Source organism: Felis catus, chromosome B1, assembly GCF_018350175.1.
Source record: "Felis catus isolate Fca126 chromosome B1, F.catus_Fca126_mat1.0, whole genome shotgun sequence".
In the NCBI taxonomy this organism is placed as follows: Eukaryota; Metazoa; Chordata; class Mammalia; order Carnivora; family Felidae; genus Felis; species Felis catus.
The window spans coordinates 24,618,166-24,635,496 of NC_058371.1; the positions used below are offsets into that span (position 1 = coordinate 24,618,166).

Consider the following 17,331-nt stretch of genomic DNA (forward strand, 5'->3'; position numbering starts at 1 on the left):
CTTATTACTAATGTAGCCTTCTAGACTACTAGTAGAAAAAATACATATTCAAGACACAGCAGGTAGTTCTGGGACTTAAAAAGAAATCTGCAGAACTTGAGTTCAAAGATGAAAGCAAATTATTTGTTATGTGGTGTTATTAATCCTGGCAAAAGAAAGGCAAACTATAAACAAAAATTTTTGATGGCGTGGTTTTATATATCCTATCAAAAGTTGGTAAAATATGGCCCAGCTTCAAAATTTCATTGCAAAAATTAAAGCAGACTCTGAGCGTTGTGGCTTTACTTTTAGTCAGGAAGATAGACTCTTATGCCTTCTTTCTGGTATATAAATGTTAAGTCCTTGGGAAAGAAACAATGTTGCCTAATTTGTGTTTTATACGATATAAAATACCGCATAAATAACTTCAGGTGAATAAGAAAAAAAAAGTGCCCTTTTTATCTATTCCTGCCCCCATCGGTACTATGCATATAACTTACTTCTTCATTGTTCACTGGTGGTTTGTACAAACATGGTTGCTGGGGGAACAAAAAGATCGCTACTTGGATACCTCAAAAACCAGGTTATACAGGTTAAAGGAATACCTTTCCAATTTTCTGTCCACTTTAGTTCTTGAGGCATGAGATAGATTCAGTACCTGTCTTTTGTGTTCCTTTATTTTTTTTCTGGTGGCTTCTCTTTTCACGAAGGACATCTGGATGTCCTGAGGGATAACTACATTGATTTCCTTCAATTGAACATTGTTTGCTAAGTAATTACTTGAGCGCTCTCTCCCAACCCCTCCCCAGATTTTTGTGCCCTAGTTTTGTATTGTGTTAGTTTTCATCTTAGGTAGTTGGGAGACGGTGTGTCACGTGCTCTTATCCGGATGCCATTCAAAAGCAGATACTAAAAAGATTTTAGCTGCAGAAATGTTGAAGCCACGTGGTTTTAGAATTTCAACTGACCTCACATTAAATGGACAATCATTACCCAAATAAGGAAACTTAATCACACAATTTTGTTTTTTGCTCTAGAATTATAGTAGACAGAAAATGAAACTGCAGGGTTTAAAAATCTTGTATCAGAAACACAATAAATGGGTAAGGAGTAACTATAAATGAATCAAATATTCAGGGAATAGCCCGAGGTTTCTATAGAAGGGCAGAGGAAACAGATCAGGGGACATTCAAGCTTAATATACAGAATCCTTTGGCGTAAGATGAGCCTTAAACTGTTTGATTTTTTTCTCTGCACAAGGTTTTTCCTACCTGGTAGTAGCAGTTTAATCAGACTGGTAGAAAATTTACTGTGCTTCTATAGACTTGTGCAACAATTCTCTTCATCTTCTAGAAAGTAAGGAAAATGCTGCACAATGGGGAGGGGGCCTGTATTGCACCATGACAGAAAATAACTGAACATTTTTAGTTCTATTACTATTGTATGTTTTATAATCCCTCAGACCAATTGGAGTAGGAAATGGTTTGGGGGCTACCTCAGATAATTATGCCCAGTGATCAGTCTGCCCACCATTTCCATGACCGTTAAAGGAATGATTCCTTCCATTCAAGGTCCCAGGATTTTTCCAAGTGCCCTTGAGAATCAAAATCAACAAAAAAAACACATTTGTCTTTGTAGGTTTTTAACAGAAATAATTTGAATTTAAATCCTGAGACAATAAATAGTCATGAATGTTTAATGCGGATGTATAAATGCAAGAGAAGTAACAGGGTGTAAGTTCTGATCTACATACAGTTTGACAATCTTATTATATATGTTGGCAGTTGAGAGATGTAGGCCAATTATGTATTCTTCAGGTATGATACTTGTGAATTTAACAGAATGAAAAATGTTTACATATATTTATCTGCTGTTTAATTTTTAATACAGAATCTTGTTTCAATACACTCTAATCAATGATATAATATGATCTGTTACTCTTTAAATCAGCTATCTAAAGTATTACAAACAGTAAATAATGAAATAGTTTTTAGAATTGGCACTAGATTATACAACATTCTATTGATCTATATAAATGGCATAATGGCTAAATGTTCTCACAAAACTTAGACGTACTATTTCTAATAGCAAAGACTACAAGAAAGTCCTCTATTTAGAGTAAATATACTATTCTAAAATTAGATCAACCACTGTCCATAGCATTTCAAAATAATGCTCGAAGAGATTTGCCTGCTTAAATACAGAGGAAAAGTTAAACATCAAGCACCAATGCCTTCTAATGTTACTGATCTCTGAGCTCTCCTGGCATTCATAAACCATGATAGAAAATTCATTTCATGCTTGTCTACTCTGATAAAACTCATGACTGAATTGTTTAAAAATGCTGAAAACAGGGAATGATTTCAGGAATGTCCCAAAGTACAGGACACATTGGAATAAAACTAAGGCCTCTGAACAGCTATAATATTGGGCTGCATTCATAGGTCAACCTAGCTAGGATATTGTTAAACATGAATATAGTGGATAATTTGACCAAGCAAATTAGGGCTAAAACACGAAAATTATACCATTACTAAAAAAACATTGTACCTATGTAAAGGACGTTTATAAAATCATCAAATGTTAGACTTCACCGATCCTGATTTTCCTCTATGTTCCCAGATAACTGATAATAGAATTCTTCTCTAGGATTTATATCCTGTCTGTGCATGAATTTAAGGCTGAAAGAGTTTTCTCAGTTTGGTTATTGCACTTCTGGATGTATCTCTCTTTAAGTACTGCTATCTTTCATTTTGGGGTTCTTAAAGGTAAATAAAACCTATAGTGTTGAGAGTAACAGGCTCTCAGAAAGAATTAACTTCCATTTCATTCTTTCCTGATTTTTCTTCCATAAGTCTCTAAATACATGTTAACATTCTCTGGCTTAAGCTCTTCTTCCACTGTGCTTTACATGTGAATTTTCCTCATTGTTCTATACCTGAACTTGCATTATTCTTATTCAGTACTTAAATCCTTTTCATTTGAGAGCTATACATTGGTAACTCCATATTTTCTGGCTGGGATGTATTTTTCTTTTTAAGCTACATATCGTGAACTGTTGGGCATTCTCACCCTTAACTGCAAAGTATTGAAGTTAAATTCAATTCATTGTTTTTTATTCTACCCTGAGACCTAGTTTTTTTCTTGATTTTTAATTATACTAGGTAAAAGCTACCATTGTCCTAGTCATCCAAGCCAAAATATGTAGAAGTTTAAATTAAAAAAATAAATTGTACCTAATAACTAGGATCAAGTTAGTCATGAAGATTAGTCCTCTCTTTCTCAAAATGGATGGTATTATTCAACAATTGTCTTATCACCTTTGATAGTGTCACAGTTGATAATTACACCATTTATACCAGAACTTCTGTGGCATACCAATATACTTTTCCACTACTAAGCATTGCTTTCCTGACTCCAATCTTAAAATTGTAACCCAAATGGACTTTGAGTCAAAATTTGATTAAATCATCCCTCTGTTTAAAGGCTTCAATTGCTCTCCAGTTGTTTTCGGAATGAACATCAAACATAGTAAGACCATATCTAATATGCTCTGGAATCTGGTTCTAATTTTTCTTCTAAGAATCACCACCCATTGATCCTCCTTTTTCTCCTTCTTTGCGTGTTACCAATTTTACTACTTTGTTTATTCACACAGGATAAACATGAAAGTTTCTCGCTTATTGAACTTGTATGCTTTGTATACAATACTTAAAGTGTAAATTTTCACATCTGTATCACTGAAATCAAGAGAATCTTGAGAGTGGGATTGCTGATCTTTGAATCCCTAGCTCTTACTGCAATGCCTGGGAAAGTACAGGCTCTCAATAAATGTCTGTTATGTCAATTATTTAGGAAAATAAAGATATCCTATCCAGTAATGTAGGCACTTGAGGAAAAGTCCTTTAATTAGAGGGTTTACTATTGTTTCGGTTTTGGATATCTCATGATACAACAATTCTGACTTGGAATTGACTGCTTCATTGTTATTTCTCCCCTTGACTACTTAGTATTTTACTGGCACGTCCATGAAAATAGACCCCTCTAATCACTCAAAGAGTAGGTTTGTAATCTCGAAAATTATAGTAGTGAAAAGAACCTAAGATTCTTAGAAAAAATGAGAGATTTTAACTTCATGAGAGTAGTTAAATCAAAAGATACAAATAAATTAACATTATGAACTAAAATTTGCTCAGTTATAAGCAGGTACCATGGAAGAACTAAATTTGAAGCATTTTGTGGCCTTCGCTTAATTTTCCCCAAACAGGTGAGATAATAAATGCCTTCATTTATCCCCAGTCTTGTGCCAGTAAGCATATTCATATTTTTCCTGCATGTTCTACTCTCTGATCCCTGATTCAGTTGGAGTTAATAATCATCATTGTCTTTTAGTTTCTAGGTCTAGGCTTGTGATAAGGAAACATATTGCCTATAATTAGAATTATTGAAAAAAGTTAAAATACTCAAGAAATCCAATTGACAATTTTGGTCTTTGAGTAGTTTAGGTCAATGACCTTTAAAATATTTGTTACTCATCATACAAAGTACTTTTATTTGTCACAAGCTGGAATATACAGAAATATTCACATATATAAAATTCACAAGATTAAAAAGTATATTTAATCATTTTCTATGAGAATTTAAGAAAATACTGATAAACAATGAAATTTATTTTATGAGCAAATAATGAGTTGTACTTTGCAACATGTAAAAATAACCTTTTATAAGCCGATTGACAGTGGTAGAGGCCAAAGGTTTATTTTATCACCATTTTCTATAGGGAAAGTCAGTAAAATTATAAAGCTCTACTAAAATACATAGTGTCCTATTGCCAGTTACATATAATGTTTTATTCTAATAACTAAGCTGCCCTGATGCTTTTAAATCTGTCCCTTTGACAGTAGGGTTGGACAAAGCCACCAGATATATGGTCTCAAAACATTTGCTCATTATGATAAACACACTTACCTGACACTGGTCTAAAGAAAATCGACCATTTCACTTTATGTATATATTCCTGACATCCTCTCTAGTAACTTTTGCCCAGCAAGTATCCTTTCTTTGGAGTTAGGTTTTAGGACGATGGTGGCCTAAAAAAAAATAGGAATAAGCTTAATTGTATCCTGTAATTGTTAGGCGAGAACATGTACTTGGTTATAATATGTATGCTCACATGTGATCTAGTTTAAAATCCTGGTAGTTCATTTCCATTGTAATAATGTTCTGCTTACAGTTTCCATCCCTGTGTTCCTCCAAATAGGCAAAAACAGCCACTGTCTTTTAAAATGTTCTAGGTATGGGTTACAACAGAAAGTGAAGCTTCCAAATTTCCAGAGGGACTTATTTATACCTTTTGTGTTACCCCTTAAAAACTTTCTGGTTTTGGATAGAGGTGAGGGAGAAGAATTTCCTCCACACGCTGTTGGAGGATATGTTGAGAAAATGCCACAGCACTCCAACAGCATTCTTCATTACGCGTTGTTTCTTAATTTCTGAACTGCATGGCTGACTTTTGAACTTTTAATTCTGTTGTGTGAGGGTGGCTGATTAGTGTCATAAATTGATTTTTAGAATTTCCACCCTAGCATTTATAATGCTATAGCCCCTCATTTTGAAATTTGCGAGAGTTGACACCTATTGTCTTAAATCCTTCACTGCAAAGGACAACAAGGAGATCCATTATAACGGTGGTTTGCATTGACCTAAGCCACGTGTTTGATGCTTTTAAGTCTAAGTGAAGGGCCTAAACTCCCCTTTACTTATGGCCAAATATAGCCAGTAAGAGCAAATGACCATAAGGGGCTGAAGGTGGAGCTCTGTGTTCCCATGGAAGTGGAATAATTTGAGACAAAAGATTGAAAAGTGAAGAAAGTTCAATGTTTTGGTATTTGGTCAATGAAATGTTCACTTATTCACATGCTAATAATTTTGTAATATTTTCTATGGAGTTAGAGTATCTGTCTTGCATTCAGTATGGCTGATGTAAATCTGTTGACCCTTGAGATACCTAATGTGTACAATACTGTTTGTAGTACAGCTATAGATTTGTGTCCTACAAATACAAGGATTGTTGGAAATTCCTATTTTTAGGGAATATTTTTAATTGTATATGCTGAATTTTTCTAGTATGTGCTATTGGGAGATAACATCAGTTTTGATTAGGTGACAATGACAACCAAATTCTCCATGTGTGATTATACCTTGTGATGATTAGAAGAATTTTCCACAGGCTAGTGTTCAGCTCCATATAGTTCAGTCCTTATTTCTCCTTCAATACCCAAGTAGTTCTGGTAATTCATACATTATGACACATTTAAGTCACAAAATAAGGTATGATCCTGCCCCTACTTGTCATAATGTTAGATGAGTTACCACGGTGGGAGACCGTGGATTTCCTGGTAGCCATTCCTACAGTGCAAACAGCTAAAGTAACTTAACAGCACATCATGGTACTTGTGAAGCATATCACTATATCCCCCTGAATCCAAACTAAATCCTTAACTTTTCTCCTATCAGTATCCATGGCCACTCCAACGGCATCAGAAGGAAAGTGTGTTGGAGGGAGTTGCAGGGAGGAAAGCAGTGACATTTATTAACTACAATAAATTATCTAATTTTTCAAATTTTCTGGAACATATCACCTTAGGAACACTTGTAGGCCACTACCAATTTGGAAGTGGGTCTGTGAATGTGAGAGCTCCTAAAACTAATGGTTAATTCGTTTTATGGAAAATTTGTCATTTAAATGCAATAAAAACATGAAAACAAGATTTTAGATTTCTTCACTTACTATGGTTTATTGATGCCAGCTTATGAGCAGAAGAGTGATAAAATCACCTGATTCCTCGAGCCCACAGATTCGTATCTGTTTGGGCAAAGCTGGATATGTTGCAAAGAGCACACAGATCCAGGTTATAAATCTTGATCATTTCATTACCCTTTATTAGTTTTTTGCCAAAATGATTTGTCTATACAAAGCTGTTTTAGTGTAAATTTATTTATGGCTTAAAATTTAAAAGTTAAGGGGTGCTTGGGTGGCTTAGTTGGCTGAGTGTCCAACTTCGGCTCAGGTCATGATCTCATGGTTCTTGAGTTTGAGCCTCGCATTGGGCTCTGTGCTGACAGCTCAGAGCCTGGAGCTTGCTTCAGATTCTGTGTCTCCCTGTCTCTGACCCTCCCCTTCCCTCCCTCCTTCCCTCTCTCAAAAATAAGCATTAAAATTTTAAAAAATAAAATAAAATTTAAAAATGAAAATCCTTTTATAATTTTTGTTCACAAATTATGTATTTGTAGGAAAAAGAACCATATTTTGCTATTTCCAAATCACTTATTCAGAATAAGTCTGTTTTGTAAAGGACCTTCTATTCAGGGACTGTTTCTTCTATTTTATATTCTAGGCCCTGTGAAGACATGGAGGAGGAAACATAGTCAATAAACTCTGGAACACTAGCAAGCCACTCTAGGACAAAGTAAAGGTATGGCCATGTCATCTACACAACTCTTCTCTCTATCAAGCATAAAGGTTTAACAGCTACCAGGAAATCTAAGGTCTTAGGTGAAGTGAAGCACAGTATAGTATAGAGTTTATGGGCAACGTCCAGAGTGATTTTATTCTTAAGGAAACCTCCCAGATCTTGGTGAACAACATTTGAAATTTGAAGTCAAAGCCCAAGCTGTAGCAAAAGTCTCAGCACTGGGCTTTCCTAAGTTCTCATGAAATCTATAAAATATATTGCATGATCTATGGAATGCTAAGGGAAATTTCCTCTTTCAATTTTTATGCCATAATTCTGTGGGATCTCCATAATCCTCTCACATGTATTAAGATGACTCCAAGCAGGTGGCTGTGACTATTTAGATATTCTAATAATTTTTAATAAAATGTGTGTTATAATTTACTATAAAGTTGGAAGTATTCAGCACCTAAGGTATAATTATTTTAGGTTTATTTCCTCCAGGGGAATTAATATCAAGGTTGCAAACATCAACAGTGAAATCATAGAGTCGTTGAAAGAAATCTTGGCTTCACTATTGATGAAATTTTAGCAAACACTTCAGTTCATTGAAAAGGGTAATAGTCATACACACATGAAGGTCTCAGATATTAACAGTAAGAAAGTAGAGAAACAGGGACACCTAGGTGGCTCAGTCAATTAAGTGTCTCCACCCTTGGTTTTGGCTCAGGTCATGATCTCACAGTTTGTGAATTCGAGCTCCACATTGGGCTCTGTGCTGACAGTGTGGAGCCTGCTTAGGATTCTCTCCCTCTCTCTCTGCCTCTCCCCTGCTCTCTCACTCTTTCTCTCAAAAAAGAGTAAGCTAAAAAAAAAAGTTATAAACAAAATAAATTTTTTTTTTAAAAAAGGAAAGAAAGTTCAGAAATAAGGTCATGCCCTAAAAGAGATTTATGTTTTCCATGAGCCTGGGTGGCTCACTTGGTTCAATGTCTGACTTTGGCTCAGGTCATGATCTCCCAGCTGCTGAGTTGGAGCCTGTGTCAGGCTCTGAGCTGACAGCTCAGAGCCTGGAGCCTGCTTTGGATTCTTTGTCTCCCTCTCTCTCTGCCCCTTCCCTTCTCATGCTCTGTCTCTCTCAAAAAATAAACGTTTTTACAAAATTAAAAAAATGTTTTCACATGAATTTCACATGAATAAGTCACATGAATAAGGCAAGCATAGTTTTTTTTTTCTTTTTATGTGTCTAAGTTTTTACATGAGTAAGTTTGAACTATTTCTAAAGCATTTAAACTTGCTCCAAGGGAAGGAAAATGTACTCTCAATACATTTTGTGTCATCTATAGCTATTCTGACACATAGTCTTCTGGGGAAAAGTTTAATTTTCAATGTTGAAATTTACAAATGTTTGTAAGAAATTCAAATAATTTGGAAGAAGTATACATTTCTGATTCACTGGGGAACCATCATATTTGGTCTATTTTATATACATTGTTAGCATAGATATGTAATAGACATATACATGCACAAATATATTTATCAAAAGAAAGGATAATATACATACTGTTTTATGCCTTGAGTCTCCCATCAAAATATGTGTTGTACACATATATCAGTATGCACAAATCTACCTCATTTTTAAAAATAGCTATGATTTTGAAAATTAATTTACTTACCTATTTATTGATAAATACTTTTAACTACTGTTACACAGAAGGGTTCGTTGAATATCTTGTACATTTGAAATGTCATAAAGCATGCTAGTAACTTCTTTGGATCTTTGTGGATATATTCACAGGTAAAGGCAAGCATAGTTTTTTTTTTCTTCTTATGTATCTAGGTTTTTATTATTTATGTTAGCCAAGTGAAATAAATTCAATATCATCTATTTCTAATCTCTAGAACAGTTTCTAAATATAAATCAGAATTTTTTTGAGCTTTTCTAAAATTCACACCCAAACCATTTTGCACTGGTTACTTATGGAGGGAAGGGGGTTCACGTGCTGGGGGGGCTGGGTAGCTATTTCTAGTTCCTACTGTTTTCATTATATTTAATTTAAATTGTATTAATACATTGTTTTATACTGCCCAGGATTTCCTTTTATATCTTTTGTAGCCCAGTGAAAGGAAAATTTCAGTTCCTTTTTGTAAACCTGCCAATGATTGTCTTCAGATTTCTAATTAAAATGAATAATACGTGTGCATACTGAGTTAGTTTGTCTTCCAGTAATCTCTCTCCAAAATAGAACACTTTTATGCTTGAATTTGTCTCAAAAGCTTCCTTCTCAGTTTTTGTATATTAATCCGTAATTCTTGTACCAGATTATTTTATAAGCTTACGCTTTACAATAGTTCCCTCCACTCCTTATCTGTGGTTTTGCTTTCTGTGGTTTCAGTTACCTGTGGTCAACTGCAATGGAGAAGGGGATGATCACCTTTTAACCTATGGTCGGAAGGTCACTAGTAGTCCAACACTAGTCAGAGTGCCTAGTCATACACGTCACTGCATCTCATCACGTAGACATTTTATCTTCTCACTTCATTGCAAGATGAGTGAGTGCAGTACAAGAGGGTCAGTAGATCCACAGCCACAATGGGAATCTTGAATATGGTATGCTGGAGGATATAGATGATAAGCAACACTTAATAAACATTGAAGACATGAAATATGTTCATGTTTTAATCATTTCCTAAGTGCTTGTAGAAAAGACAAAACTATTTGACTTGTAAATTTCTGCCTTTTTAGATGTCTAAACAGATTTTGCTGTCACACTTGAATATAGATTGGTTGATTTAAAACTAGATTTTAAAGGAATTTTTTCTCAGGATTTTTTTTTTTTTTTTACTTCCCACTTTACCACCACCATATTAGTCTGGGTCCTCCAGAGAAACAGAACCAATAGGATATAGGTAATATAGATATAGATATATCCTACCACACTTGTATGGTGTGGGGGGGGGGGAGGGGCGGGGGGGTCAGCAAGCTGGGTAACCAGAAGAGCCAATTGTATGATTTTTGTCTTAATGGCTGAGAATTAAGAGAGCTGGTGGTATAGATTGCATTCTGAATCTGAGTCTAAAGGCAAAAGAGCAATGTTCCAATTCAAAGACAGGCAGAAATTGTCTCTTACTCAGCTTTTTTTCTTCTATTCATGTTCTACGTGGATTGGATGAGGTCAACGCACATTAGGGAGAGCAATCTGCTTTACTTAGTCTAATGATTGAATTGTTAATCTCACTGAGAAATTCCCCCAGAGACATACCCAGAATAGCCCTTTTGGAGACAAAAGCTTAATATGAGTTTGATATCCACTCTTTTTTTTTTTTTTGAGATATTGTAATTGACATAAAAATAACACAGTATTCTATTATTTTCAGATGTACAATATAATGAGTTAACCATTCTATACATTAGAATTATAAAATACTAATTGTATATTCTATACATTAGTGCTCATCACCATAAATATACTTTTAATCCCTTTATCTATTTACCCATCCCCTTACCTACTTCCTCTCGGGCAATTGCCAGTTTGTTCTCTGTATCTGAGTCTATTTGGGGGAATATAACTCGACATAATAGAGGACATCTATGAAAACCCCACAGCTAACCTCATCCTTAATGGGGGAAAAACTGATATGGCTGCTTCCATATCTTGACTATTATAAATAATGCTACAATAAACATAAGAGTATATATATCTTTTTAAATTGGTGTTTATTTTTTCTTTGGGTAAATGCCCAGTAGGGGAATTACTGGATTGTATATAACTCTGTTTTTAATTTCTTGAGGAGCCTCCATACTCCTTTCCACAGCAGCTACACCAGTTTGCATTCCCACCAACAGTGCATAAGTGTCTCATTTCTCCACATCCTCGCCAACACCTGTTTTTTCTTGTGTTGTTGATTTTAGCCATTCTGACTGGTGTCAGCGAGGTGACATCTCATTGTAGTTTTGACTTGTCTTTCCCTGATGATGAATCATGTTGAGTGTCTTGTGTGTCTGTTAGACATCTGTACGCCTTTTTGGGGAAAATGTTTCTTCAGGCTTTCTACCCATATTTTTATTTCCATTCTCATGAGCTATCTTCTTTTTTATCACTTTTCTCATATTACCAAGCCATGGTCAAGTACAGGCTTATTTAAGTTTTCCTGTAGGGCAACTGGTGGATAATTTTTTGGCTATTGATTCAAATCTTGCTTCAACTCTGGAAAATGTTCTTCCTGGAAGTTTTTCCCTCCTCTCTTTCTCAGTCTCTCTTTTGGAGCTCCAATTAGGCTGTTGGGGTTATTCAGAATATATCTCCACAAACTTGAACTCTGTGCCCATTAACATCGTCTTCCTTTAGTCTAAATCCTAAGAATTTCTTCCAGCTCGTTATTTAGTCTATTTTCATACACTTTCTGTTATTCAGTTTTTCTACTACATTCTGCTATTTTAAAATTTTCATTTCTTCATATTACATTGTTTGATTTTTTCAAACAATGAGGTGTTTTTAGTTTGTGGGATCTTTTTATTCTTCCGAGGATTCTGTTTATATTAAAGTTTGCTGCTTTTTCAGTTCTTGGTATTTTTGATTGTCTTTCATGATACTGGATATATTCAAATAAGCAGTGATTTTTGCTTACTGCATAATTTTCCTGAAACAAAACAAATCACAAAATAGCAGAAGTGTTTCCTAAGCACTGTTTTCTGACAATAAATAGAAATTTTCCATATTAGGTAGAGGCTTTACTGACCAAACTGAATTGGGAAGCCAGTGCTTAGGGGCTGGCATTTGGACATGTGAAAAGATTAGCTTGTCTTTAAATAAATGGGAAACGTGAATGCATATGTCCTGTCCTTTGAAATAGGAAGCTAGAACTCGCTTTGCTTCTTTGCCCAACAATAATACCCATTCTGTAAATCCCTATGACAGATATTTAGGGTTTTTTATAAATTATCATTGTGTCTTTATCTTGAGGCCAAGTGGGAGATCAACCAGCTATGATACAAAGATAATGGCACCACTTTCCCAAAGTCTGAAATTAATTGATTTGAAGACTGTCCCCTATTATACCCTGCTGTCTCTGATTGTGTGGTTGTTCAAGGTTTTGGTAGGAAGCCTTGCTTTCCAGGAGTGCTATGCTTTGCCTTTCTTGTATTACTGTTCTACAACCATAGTACTTTTCTCCATGAGTATGATTTCATGTGATTTCTTTCTTCATCAGTTTGATCCTAGATGCTTTGGATGCTACCAAGCATCCTCTAATGCCCATCACCTGATGAATTTGTTACACCATTTCAAGCTTTCTTGACTTCAGTGAGTGATTCTTGTTTTTATATTTCTGTATCCCATCAGTTAGATTTCAGAAGGGAAAAAAAAACCTTTTTGCTAAATCAAACACCTTAATCCATAGAAATTTTTTTAAACTTTATATTTACCTGAGATATAGATATTTGAGGTGCTCATATTCCTCATCTTATGCCACACTGTTCTAATAGTCATTGAAAGCACCCTTCTTACTGGTCTGAGTTTAATACATATTCCTCACAAACACATTTGCTTCAGTAGTCTGATGTACAATGCTAGGGTTTTCAGATCTACTAACTGCTGTAGGATATTTTTTATATGCACGAACACTATGATAGGATATTTACTTTTACTTTCTAACTGTAAGTGATGCTGACATGAGCATCTTCATAATACCCCGTGCCCTAGAAACATAGTTTCTCTGGAAAATGTACCCAAGAGTGAGGATGTTGGGTGATATTATGCATTGTGAATTTTACCAACTATGGCAGAATTGTTCTTTAAAACGTCTGCAATACGTTTTACTCAAACGAATAACGTGTAAAAATAGTTTTCCCATTCAGCCATTGGTAATATCTTCCTTAGTTTTTCCAGATAGTAGATATAAAGTAGTATCGCACCATTGTTTATATTTTATACTTTCTAATTCTTAGTCATATTGAGCATCTTTTTCTACATCTGTGATGCATTTTGTTGTCACCTTGTATAAACTGCCTAGTAATATCATTTATTTACTATTTTTAACCTGGATTTTTTTTCAAGTCCCTTCTAATGCTAATTTGAATTAACTCATTGCATGATTATTCTTAAAATAGCCAAAAATTTTTTCATGAAAGCATATATGGAAAATAGTCCATTGAGATAACATCTTTATTTTATATCTAATTCCCGTATATATTAAGTGTTCTGTCTGGAGTTTCTAATTGAAAGTATTAGTCTATTTGACCATGTGTCTTCTCAGGCTGCTTTGTTTTCCTTAATGAGGTTTTGTGGACTATCTGAATTTAATAGAGCTATCATGTATCTTGTTCTTATTTTTCAGAATTTTCCAGGCTATTTTGCTTCTTCAAATTTATAACTGATTTTAAGAATCAATTGGTGTAGGATTAGGAGGAAAAATTGGTGGATATATTCATAGTGGATCGTATTTATTTTATAGTTTACCAGAGAATAACACTAACATTTTTCTTTTGGATCTTCCCTTCCAAGAATATTATAGACAGTCCATTTGTCCAGGTGCATTTTAAGGATTATTTCAAAGTGTTCCTCATATTATAAAGGTTTTGCAATTTTTTTGTATTAAATTGTTTGGAGATTGTTTTTAAATTACTATAAATGGAAGCTTTACTTACATTCTTCTAATGTGGAATGGTTTATACATATGAATGATACTTATTTTTGTAAGTTAATTTTATATCCCATAACTTACTTTCTTATGGTCATTTTTTAGTTTATTTCTTAGGTTTTTCTAAGTATACTTGCTAATCTACAAGTAGAAAAATTGTATATGATCTTTTTCAACTTCTACACTAATTTCTTTTGCTAAGTGCAAAAGTTAGTATGTGTTTAGAACTGTGTTGCTTAATTTCTAAATATTTGAGGCTTTTCCAGTTATATTTCTGTTATTGACGTCTTACTTTATTAGGGCCAGAGAACACTCTTTGCATGATTTCATTTTTAAAAATGTGTGTGAATTGTCATATGGCCTGTTATATGGTCTGCCTTGGTGAATTTTCCAAATATACTTAAACATAGCATGCATTCTCCATTTGTTAGAAGAATTCTCCATGTTTTTATAATAAAAATATATTGAGTTCTATCATTTTTTTCTTTGTGTATCTATTGAAATATTCGTGGGTTTTTTTTTTTCATTCTATTAATATGTCAAACTATGCTGTTTCCTGACATTGTTAAATTCATCCAATATTTCTAGGATGAACCCTAATTTCCTTTTTAGCTAGCTAACCAACTATTTCTCATGCTTTAACGCTAAAAAAAGTTTCCTTTGTTCTTAATTGAAAATATTTACCTACATTACAATTTCTAATGGAAAACTGTATTTAACAGCATAAACATTAGAAAATTTTTCATTTATACTTAAAAGCATACCTTAATTATAAATTTAAGTCCTTGGCAATTGGCAAATAGATTTATGTGCAAATAATTTATTGTACACTTCAGATTCAGAAAGACTGATTCCAGTTCATGTTCTAGTTTTTTTTTTTAAATCCTATTACATGTTTTCTAACTCTCAAAACCTATTTGAAATTCATTTTGGATTGTGTTTTAGATGTATGACCCTTTCTAATTTGTTTGGTTTTGTTTTTGTGGTTTGGTGTACGTGTTTCTGCATTAAGCTTGTGGCCATCTAGAGAAACAGAACTTCTGTTAAGTTCTGGGTGTATAGCCACAGGGAGTGTGAAAGGGAGGGGGTACTCCTGCATCTGGTTAAAACTTCTTTGTTTGTATAGTCCTGTGGGACCCATAAAATCAAGCCCGTTGATGATCAGAACTAGGTGATTTGGGGTCATCCCTCAGGTGACATCTGTAAACTTTGGGGTGTTAGATGTGTTGATAAGCTCCTTCTGGGAAGATACTGGTGATTTGGTTTTATTGTTGGAAAGAGCTGGAGGGAGGGGAGAGGGTGGGGGAAGTGCACATTGGCTCCTTCCAGCTCAGGGAGGGATTGCAGTCAGGACCAAGTTGTATTCAAATTAGATGTCCCATCCTCCAGCATCATCTTGTAAAGTCACAAACCCCTTCCAGGGAAGGACTTGAAGATTTGGCATTTTTACCTGTTGCCTCTGCACTAGGCTCTGGAGAGACCCATTAGGAACCTCTTCTTTCTTTGCTCTAGTCCCCTGGCACTTTTGCGCTCAATTACCATTGGCTTTCAGAGCTAGGTATTGGGGGGCTCATCTTTTACATGGGAGTCTTAAAAGTTGTGGTGCTGCATGTGTGAGCAAACCCTCAGTTCCCAAGGGAGAGGCTTGGAGTTGGGGACTATCTCCTGTTTGTATGGAACTGTGCTGGGTTTGGGGTTTATAGTGAGAGTGTGTCTCAGCCTTTCCTACTCATTTTGATGTGGGCGATTTTCATTCATCCAGTGTCCAGGAGTCAGCAGCTAGTTTCTGAAATTCTCTCCAGCAAATTACTCCATGTGTAGTTGTGCATTTGCTACAGGCTTGGGAGGAGGGAAGTCCAAGAGTTTCCTCTGTCACCATCTTGGTCCCTCTCTCCAAATGTCAAGACAGACTTTGATTCTAACAACATGCCCTCGAGTAAAGACACTAATGCTTCCCATAGACACAGCCCATAAAAGGGCATGGTTAATATTAGATGGAACAAAAGTTGAATATAACACTGACTTGAGAATTCCTTTTTAGACACTTTAACAAAAAGTACAGTGGATTAATTAGGTCTTCAGGGAACCTCAGGACTTGTGTATGAATTCTTGGTCCTTTGTATTCGTGTTGCCCTGTTTTTTTAAAGTTATCATCCCATTGCAGAACTCTGAGATCAAATCCCAAACCCATATTTCTCAAAAGTGCTTCCTTAGCTTAACAATGGCACTTCTGTTACTTCTTGGCCTTTTGACACATAACTAGATTTTTTTTTTTTTTTTTGGTAATGGTTCAACATGTTTTTATCTAAAATATTTACATGTCAAAAGGGAATTCTGATTCTTTTAACAGTCCAGTGTGACTGATGAGACATATCAATGATACTAAACATTGAGGTAAATGGATGGTATGGATATTATGCAGGCAGAATATCCATTCATTCCTTCTAAAGTCAGATTCTGTGAGTACTGGATGGTATCTTAATTCTTTTTTTATGTTTTATTTTTTATTATTTTTGTTTATTTTTTTAAATATGCAATTTATTGTCAAATTGGTTTCCATACAACACCCAGTGCTCATCCCAACAGGTGCCCTCCTCAATGCCCATCACCCACTTTCCCCTCCCACCCACCTCCCATCAACCCTCAGTTTAGTCTCAGTTTTTAAGAATCTCTTATGGTTTGGCTCCCTCCCTCTTTTTTTTTTTTCCCCCTTCCCCTCCCCCATGGTCTTCTGTGAAGTTTCTCAGGATCCACATAAGAGTGAACACATATGGTATCTGTCTTTCTCTGTATGATTTATTTCACTTAGGTATCTTAATTCTATCTGAATCCATGTCCTTTATAGACATGAAATAAATATCAAAATAGTACCTGATTATTTCACATCAAATTAGTTATCTTAAATCATTAAAGTTATAATTTGATTCACTATATCTGTGTTGTCCTAAAAGATCATGATTATGTGACTTTTTATTCTTTCATAGTCACATAGTTAAAAAGTGGCTCATATTAATAGTCATTTACAGTTTCAGGCTCAAATGTGACCCCATTTTTAATCCTTGACCCTATTTACATGAGTATTTGGGTGTGTTAGCAATAGGATTCCTTTATTAAACATGTTTATGGACTATTTTAATTTCAGAGAATCTTTCAGAATTCTCTGCCAAGTTAATTTAGTATTTATGTTTTTTTTTTAACTTCAATTATCTAGTAATTAAGCTTCTTCCACCTCTGCATTACAGATAATCTTGCTTTTGGG

At 34.7% G+C, this 17,331-nt stretch overlaps 2 long non-coding RNA genes across 12 annotated transcripts in view; one reads left to right on the plus strand and one right to left on the minus strand.

Annotated features, from left to right (window-relative positions):
* LOC123384788 overlaps positions 1-17,331 on the minus strand; it is an 86,785-nt gene that overhangs the window by 19,051 nt on the left and 50,403 nt on the right. For 4 of the 5 annotated variants that reach the window (XR_006596359.1, XR_006596357.1, XR_006596358.1 and 1 more), the window contains exons 2-3: positions 9,834-10,049; positions 4,948-5,069 (exon numbers count right to left, since the gene is read on the minus strand). This is a non-coding gene — a long non-coding RNA (uncharacterized LOC123384788). Of the gene's footprint in view, positions 1-285; positions 1,574-4,947; positions 5,070-9,833; positions 10,050-17,331 lie in introns of those variants that run through there. The other variant, XR_006596360.1, reaches the window with a different exon arrangement.
* Positions 1-17,331, plus strand: part of LOC123384787 — a 269,112-nt gene that overhangs the window by 3,049 nt on the left and 248,732 nt on the right. For all 7 annotated transcript variants that reach the window (XR_006596352.1, XR_006596350.1, XR_006596353.1 and 4 more), the window contains exon 2: positions 7,377-7,454. This is a non-coding gene — a long non-coding RNA (uncharacterized LOC123384787). The remainder of the gene's footprint in view (positions 1-7,376; positions 7,455-17,331) is intronic.